The sequence below is a fragment of the Rhagoletis pomonella genome, unplaced genomic scaffold, assembly GCF_013731165.1.
Source record: "Rhagoletis pomonella isolate Grant_MI unplaced genomic scaffold, Rhpom_1.0 Rhpom_scaffold_00001, whole genome shotgun sequence".
NCBI classification, from domain to species: domain Eukaryota; kingdom Metazoa; phylum Arthropoda; class Insecta; order Diptera; family Tephritidae; genus Rhagoletis; species Rhagoletis pomonella.
The window spans coordinates 89,063,108-89,071,865 of NW_023458555.1; the positions used below are offsets into that span (position 1 = coordinate 89,063,108).

Below are 8,758 nucleotides of genomic sequence, written 5' to 3' on the forward strand. Positions count from 1 at the left end.
GGCATGAATTATTTAATCAGCTCTAACTTCGGAACCGTAAGTCACATGATCTTGAAATTTGGTATGCAAACATATCTATGGTAGGTGCTTATCTTAAGGTATATATAAATGAGTTTGTAAAAGGGGCGTGGCAGATAACATAGGCGCGGAATTTTTAGTCAGTCATAACTTCGGAACCATAAGTCACATGAACTTGAAATGTGGTATGCAGACATATCTATGGTAGGTGTTTATAGTAAAGTATATATATAAATGAGACTGTGAAAGGGGCGGAAAATCTAAAAGGCGTGGAATATTTTACTAGTTATAACTTCGGAACCATAAGTCACATCAACATGACATTTAGTATGCAGACATATATATGGTAGATGCTTTTAGTAAGGTGTATATATAAATGAGTCTGTAAAAGGGAACGTGGTTCATCTCATAGGCGTGGAATTTTTATTCAGCCATAACTTCTGAAGTCACATAAACTTGAAATTTGGTATGCAGACATATCTATAGTATATAGGTGCTTATAATAAGGTACGTTTATATAAATGAGTTTGTAAAAGGGGGCGTAGCACTTAACATAGGCTTGGAATTTTTTATCAGCTATATCTTCGGAACCACAGTTCACATGACCCCTTCCTTCTGACGTGGGGTGAAACCCGCGAGTAAAAGCTAGTATAAAATAAGTTTTATATAAGACGCAAATTTTTTGGAAGGTCTGTATTGCCTCTTTCACATCGACACGCTAACAAGCACATCCTTGATTGAATTGAGTACTCCACAATTTTGGTCACTTTCCAGTTGATTTTAAAATAAACTGTTACCCCGCCAGTATGCGTAGAGGTAGAAAGACAATAATATTTCTGAACTGGTTTCTAGGTAGATTCAAGATCGCATTTAGGGTGCATGGGGGCGTCAGAAAAAGGCAGACAATTTTGCGGTCTTTCTATGCATTTTTAACCCCATCCTTCATTTAGTCATCTGAGACCTAAGTTCGTATAACTTAAACATAGGGCCAAAGCAGACCAAGCACACGGGGTTTCTATACATTTCAGCTGCAGCGCCATCTATAGGGTACACTTTCTATCAAAATCATTGCTTATCATAAAATGAATATGTAAGTATTATGAATTTCAACCAGATTGTATGAAAAGTACGGATTTTCCAAATACCTCTAATGCAGCGCTAACCACCGGGTCCACTTTTATCAAAAGAATTTTTCACATAGCTCACATTTAAAATTTGAACGAAATCGGTTAAAAATACGACTTTTATAAATAATATAAATTGCATATAATAGGAGTATTTATGCAAGGTATAACCTCCGAAATCCTGACGGAACTCTATCCAGTGGTTTTTGAGTTTAGTCCGAACAACGAAAACGGCTATCATTTTATGTATATAGTTATACAGATAAGACAGTTTATAATGAAACTCATAAAAATCAAAGTTCCAAACATTGTGCAAAATTGAAAAAAAACTTCAAAATTTTACCTTTTACTAAAAATTAAAAACAAAGTCACAATAGTTTACTGCGATCTAGAAATCTAGGGGGAAATGGTTCCCAATCGAATGATACTTGCCCGTTTACATAAATGTATATAGATGCAACCATTCCAATAAATATGTACCACTTTTCGCCATAAGTACAATATTGATAACATATGTAGGTAGCTGTGCCAAATTTCAGGATGTTAGCATAAGCGGTTCCAGAGAGAAGCGATATTAGGATTTCAGTTTGTATGGAAGGTGCCACGCCCCATTTTCCAATTCCTGTCACTTTTTGCTCTTTTTGAAAGAGAAGCTGTGCCGAATTTCATGATGTTAGCGCCGACGTTTCCAAATATAAGCGATATGAGAAGTAAAGTTTGTATGGGAGCTGCCACGCCCCCTTTTCCAATGTCTATCAGTTTTCGCCATAAGTAGAGTATTTGCAATGCAAATTCATCCGTGCTAAGTTTCAGTTCTCCAGCGTAATTGGTTTTAGAAATATATTGGATTTATACGTTTTAGTCTGTGTAAGAATTTTAGGAATATCCCCAGCGTCACCTACCGAGTAAATTTTTAGTCGGAATATTTATTTTCAAGGTGCTGGCATATATTCCAAATATGAGCCAAATGGTTGCAGTCGGGTAGTAGTTTAGTGAAATACAATTTACAGAAAACTATATAAAATTGTAAAACCGTAAAGTCTCACATTCCTTCATTTTCTAGCAGCAACAACAAAAAGTTTTGAGTTTTTTTTAGCGAAAAGCTTTCCACATAGAAGTTCCAAAAAAGTGCTATTGGTTATGATTGAATACACTTAAATTGGATGTTTGCATCGCGGGTGAATTTAAAAACTAAACTCGCAGTAGCCTAAATAAAATTAAAATATTTTTTTTTGCTATTATTTACATACATACTTCTACAAGCTGGCATCATACGGTCTGTCAAGTCATATGATTGATATTTTACGTCTTATATATGGAAATACTACGAGTCAGGTGTGGTTCAATGGAAAGCTGTCGAGCTCCTTTTCGGTTAATCAAGGTGTCCGGCAGGTATAATGTTAAACCACAGACTTTCCTACACTAAGCACTTAGACACAAAACTTAACGAGGGGAAATCTGCAATATGCGCTACTTGGTTAAGTTACATAAACAACCCCCGAATTCAAATTTCGAAAAAAATTAAAATCTTTGATGCGGCTTCAAGATCAATTATGTTCTATAATGCACAGGTGTGGGGTGGGGAAAGTCATGAACAGGTGGAAAAACTTTTGCGTTTCTTTATAAAGAAGCTTATATTCTTGCCTGCGAACACGCCAAATTATATGTTGCATTTGGAAACGGGTATAGTCCCCCAGTACTTCCACACACTGCGCGCTCATATGGTATTTATAATTAATGCGAGATCATTTAAAAACGTAACCTCTGTTATATATCCAGTTTGTAACCTTGGCGATGCGGAAAGTATTTACCACTTTATCGGTGTCTGCCCAGCCTACAACGCGTCTCGTTTGGATAGCTTCGGTGAAAAAGTTTTGGACCTGGCAAGAGTGATAAACATTTTAAATGGCGGTGATTACGAAGCGTTGTACAAATATTTGCAAAACAGCATTAAATATAGGGATTTTATTATTAATGAATTTGCGTAAGTAGTTTATGTTAACTTAATATGTTAGTTCTAGTGTGGCACTCAACAATATTAGTTACTGCCATAATTTTTAATTTATTTTTTAAATTCCATAATATGTGTGTATAATGTTGTAAATGTGTGTATTCGAATTGCTATAAAAAAAAATAAATATACAAATATACTACTACTACTACTACTTCCAGGTCTTAAAAAATAGAGCTCGTAGATCCATCAAAATACTCTCGCTATTTTTTAAGAGCACTTCGAGCCATAGCGTTATTTACATTATCTTCACCATAAACTCATCAAATTTTCGGCTCGCTCCTGAATTTGCAGGTGACGTAATTCTAAAATAGTGTATTTGTGTTGATGGCATCATATTAAGTTTTATCGCTCCGAGTTTTAAAGTGAAGCGAAAAATATTTATCACTCACATTTTTAAAACACAAAAAAACCAAACCAAGGCGAATTCATATAAGGTGGTATCGATTCAACAAATACAACAATTACCTGTATTTTGTTTTTGCTTTGAGCTGGTGATTGTCAAATTTCAGCTATTCTTCTCCGAATGAAAAAGGGCGACAGAAAATGCAAACACTCTCACGTTTTCACTCACTCACTAGCAAAATATAAAATTTGACAATCAAACGCTACACACCGCTGATTAAACAAGACCACCTTATATAAATTCGCCTTGAACCAAACCAAACATCACTCGTGCGAAGCTGCGGGCAAAAGCTAGCAATAACATAAATTAACAAAAATAAATAATTGTCCGATCTAAAAATTTGTATATTAATTCTAAAGTACAATTTTCCGCTGAATCCGAATACGAAAACAGAATTAAAAAAATTATAACAGTTTTTGAAAAATAGGCAGGCAAATTTCCGTTATTTTATGGATATAGTTTGCCAATCTCAAACTTCTTTTCACATTAGTAAAGCATGTTGAATTTATATAATAAATGTAGATATATGATTTTCATTTTTATAAAAGTTTGACCTATTATCTATATAATAAAATCAAGAATTTGAATAGAAACTTTTTGTATGTATTTTACTTACATAAGTGCTAATAACTTCTGCATTCATTATTAAATAAAAAAATTCTTTTAAGTGAGGACAATTTTTTGCAGATCTCAGAAAACGGCCATATCTCAAACATTCTTATACTTTTAATAAACGATGGTCGGATGCCACTCTCTGATTTCTTGTCGATTCATACATAAAATTTGCTTCCATTCAAGAAAGCCAAAGAGTTTGATTTTTTTAGTCAATTCAAATATATATATACATATGAAGACACTGAGTGTACAGCGATTTTAAATTAGTTTCGCCCCAAGAAACTAGGACGCTGCAGTTACCTCTTCTTCTCAATTTCGATTAGCTCTGCAGTCAATTTAATGTTTTCTGCCATGGCTGATTTAAAGGTCTCGTTTAACTCACTAACCTTCTGATTTTTTTTTTTTGTTACAGGTTTGGAGACTTCGCTGAGGGATGGAAGCGATGGTGCCGAAAATGTAGTGGGCGAAGCAACTGGAAGTGAGGCTCAGGCATAGCTATACAATAAAACAAAATTATAAAACCCTATTAACTGGTTATAATAAATATAAATAAAATTACCTGTTATACTATCCACATCGATGGCATCAACATTATTTACTTGATCATTTCCTACAATGCGATGTAGGGCTTTTTCGAGTTACAATCATAACCGCAGTGTTGGGCGAATTATTAGAGTATCCAGTTCGGTGTGCATTTATAGCAACGTATTGTCAGTTGGGCTGTTGCAACAGTGTTGCAAATTTTCATCAGTACAGCAGTAATGCCGCTTTTATTACGTGTCTCGAACAGGCCCGTACTCACAATGCTTCGCATTATCTGCGAAATACAATTCACAGCATTACTAAATTGAATACTTATAAACATGATTCAATTAATAAAGGCTTTGTAAGTAGCTTTTTGATGTGAAAGAATTTACAAGGCAAAAAAAAAACAGTAAAACATCTCCAGTTATACGCGGCCTGACGTATACAATTTTGGTATATACTTGGTCCTGTCAAAAGTTCTGTTACAAATTTAATATAGCGTAACAATTTTAATAAGGGATTTTTAGATTGTGTTGTAATTCGGTTTTATTTATTGAATGTTAATGTTCATGAGAAAACAAAATAATTTTCAAAATGATCGCCTTTCGCCTTAATACAGGGCCTTAAACTGTCCGGCCATTTGGCTATAGTGGCACGTATAGTTTCCGAAGGTATGGATGAAGCTGCTGCAATGAGTGCTTGCTTGAGACTTTCTAAATTTCGGTGGCGAACGTTGCATGCCACACCCTCTAACTCAGACCATAGTTTGTAATCGAGAGGATTTAAATCTGGACTGCCCGAGAGCTAATCTTCGGCAGAAATAAAAGCGGGAATATTAAGTCGTAACCACTCTTGGGTTGTTTTAGCATTATGCGCTGGTGCAGAGTCTTGTTGAAAAACCCAGTGTTCTCCATAACAGAGAGTGTTAAATTATTACCACCACGCCTTCCAAGACATCTTGTTGATACACTTTTGCTCCAGTTTTTACACCCTTTTCGCAAAACAGCAAGGAAGTGACACCTTTATGGGATACTCCACACCAAACTATAACGTATGCTAGATGATGACCTCTCTGAACCCTTGCTACAGTATTTTTCGCTTCTTGAGATGCTTTAGCATAAACTTTATCATTTTGTTTATTCAAAAAAACTTCCTCCATCGTAAAAATACTTTCATCCGTAAAAAGAATATTTTCGTGGCCGTTACTTGCGCGCCACTGCAAAAGCTTCTTGCATCTCTCTAATCTTATTTGTTTTAACCGCGGAGTTAAAAGATGACCAGTGCACCTGCGAAAAGCCCTCATGTGGAGGTCATCACGGATAAGTCGACACATGGATCTGAAAGACATGCCCAGCTTTCTGGCCATGATTTTCTGCTTCCTTAAGGGATTTCGGCGAATTCGCTCGCGCACAGTTTTATGGCTCCACTCTAATTGAGAAGTTTCTAAGAAGCGATCGATGGTGCGACAAACAAACATTCTGGATATACCGAGTTTTTTTAACGATGTGAATATCTGACTCGCGCTATTTCCGCACTTATGCAATGCAATTATCCCGATCCGATTTTCTTTGTCATCCCACTCCACATTTATTAGACGAAATTTCAAACCAAACTAATTTGCATTTATATTGGCATAGAACATTGTCCCAAAATATGGAACAACAGGACCATACATTTTTAAATATCACAGCCTACTGCTTTGTTACAGAACTTATAGCAGTACTTAAATAGGATGTGATTGAACTCAAATTAATGAGCTTCGTAGAAGAAAAACTCAACTGCTAATTTTCACTGATTTATTTCGACAAACACTTTTTACATTGCGCTAGAAACTTATTAAGCAAAAACTTATTGGAAAGAGCAAGTTATCTTAACATCGAATGATGTTGAGATAACAATTGATAATAACAATTTACGGTATTTGTGTTGTTATGCTAAGGAATGCGTTGATACGTATAACCCTATATTTATGAATGTATGTAAATATGTACATACATACATATATAACTACGTGAAGCCGTGTGTAACTATATGAGTACCCAATTGCAGTTGCAAAGGCATTTGCATGTACATACATATGGAAATAAGATAGGGGGAAAACATCGGCCGCTATGTTTCATGTATGCACGTATGCATGTAGAGCAGGCACAGTGGTTCAAAACTGTAACTACTTTGTATAAATATAAACAACTTCATCTGCTTCAACATGCTCCGCCCGTTGAAAAATTCGTTTCAAACATTTTTATTCAATCGGCAAAAGAGCTATCTTGTGCACTGGTCGCCGTAGAGTACCTCGCTTGGTGAGAATATCAACCAGGCGTACACGGCCATCTGCTCCTGGGGACGTGTTTGTGATGCGACCAAGTGCCCATTGTTGGGGTGGCAAATTGTGATCAGGAATCATAACAAGCTGACTAGGAACGAAGTTTTCTTGCGTCTCAAGCCACTTCGACCGCACTTGTAATGCATGAAGGTAAACCCGACGCCACAAGTCCCATAATCGCTGCTTTAAGTAAGTGATACGCTGCCAACTAGTTAGACGCGACTCCTTTATGACGTTGAGTTGTGGCTCCGGCAGTGTTTTCAACGAAGTCCCTATGAGCAAATGTGCTGGAGTAAGCGCCTCACCATCATTTGGGTTGTCAGCCAAAGGCGTAAGAGGTCGCGAGTTCAATATGGCTTCTACCTCAATCACTAATGTCTGAAGTTCTTCGAATGCTAAGTTAGACTGTGAGATGTTCTTTACTAGCAGAGTCTTCATTGATTTTATAGCGGCTTCCCACAATCCCCCAAAGTGAGGAGCACGCGGTGGGATAAAACGAAATTCAAACCCATGAATGCTGCCGAACTGCTCAATGTCAGATACTGATTCCTAGTTGAAGAACTGATGCTTGAATTCATATACACACAAAATTCGTGGCGTTGTCACAGTAGATACGATACGGTATGCTACGTCTGCCAATAAAATGCTTCAAAGAGAGTCAAAGTTGGTAGATAAATGTGATATATAATTCCGCATGTACTGCTTTCGATGAAAGGCAGACAAATACTGCTAGATAGGTTTTGTAAAGCGCCTTTCCACGAATACAGTGCGAAGTATAAAATGGGCGGCATAGGTCAACACCTACTACCAAAAAGGGGCGCTGAGCAAGTAGACGATCGGCTGGAGAAGATCCCATTATTTGTTGCACTAACTTTGGTTTGTAGTGATAACAATGCACACAAGAGTTGACTACCTTTCGTATTAACTCACGCGCATTGATTACCCAAATTTGCAACCCCATAATTCCGATTAACAACTTTGGGCCTGCATGCTTGTTCTTTATGTGCAGGTTCTCCACAAATTTGCGCGCAAATTGATGTTGCTTTAGCAATAATGTAGGAAACTTCGCATTGTATTCAACGGGTGCTTTATTGAGTCTTCCTCCAACTTGTAAAACTAATTTAGTTGAAACTTGCAAAGGGCTCTCGACCAAAAACGGTGACATCTTCGATATTTCAGGTTTTAGTGTCTTCGATGTCTTGAGTGTTTTTATTTCATGTGCATTATGTGAGTTCTGAATGGATTAAACAATGTATAAAAACGTCTGCTGAAGTTCATCTGGTGATACAAATAAGAAATTCTGTGAATTTTTGTTAGGGACAATTTTGTTGAACGGTCGTAGAATGAATGCCATCACCCTTAATAGTGTAATTGGTTTCTGCTGTTTCAAGTCGAGTTTACTGAACGAGATATTTGTCGCTTCTTCAGGCCATGATTCTGTATTTTTAGAGAAAAATGTTGGTCCTTTAAACCACATCGTATTTAAGAGTTCACGTGCCATGCAACCGCGTGATACAATATCTGCGAATTTACTTCGTAGGTACATATCTCCAGATTATGCCTACTGAATTCATCTGCAGCTCCGAAAATCGATTGGCCACGAAACAATTTAGAGATGACGAATGCATTTTGATCCACTGCAAAACAATATGTGAATCTGTCCAAAAATGAATATCATTAATATATTGAACTAATGTGCTACGCTCCGTGCTCACTTGACTAATTTCAATTAAATG

At 36.6% G+C, this 8,758-nt stretch overlaps 1 protein-coding gene across 2 annotated transcripts in view; it reads left to right on the top strand.

Annotated features, from left to right (window-relative positions):
* LOC118748556 overlaps positions 1 to 4,748 on the top strand; it is a 355,097-nt gene extending 350,349 nt beyond the window's left edge. For both annotated transcript variants that reach the window (XM_036483093.1, XM_036483083.1), the window contains one exon: positions 4,587 to 4,748. The gene's annotated coding sequence lies outside the window, so the exon portion shown is untranslated. The remainder of the gene's footprint in view (positions 1 to 4,586) is intronic.
* The last annotated feature ends 4,010 nt before the right edge of the window (positions 4,749 to 8,758 follow it).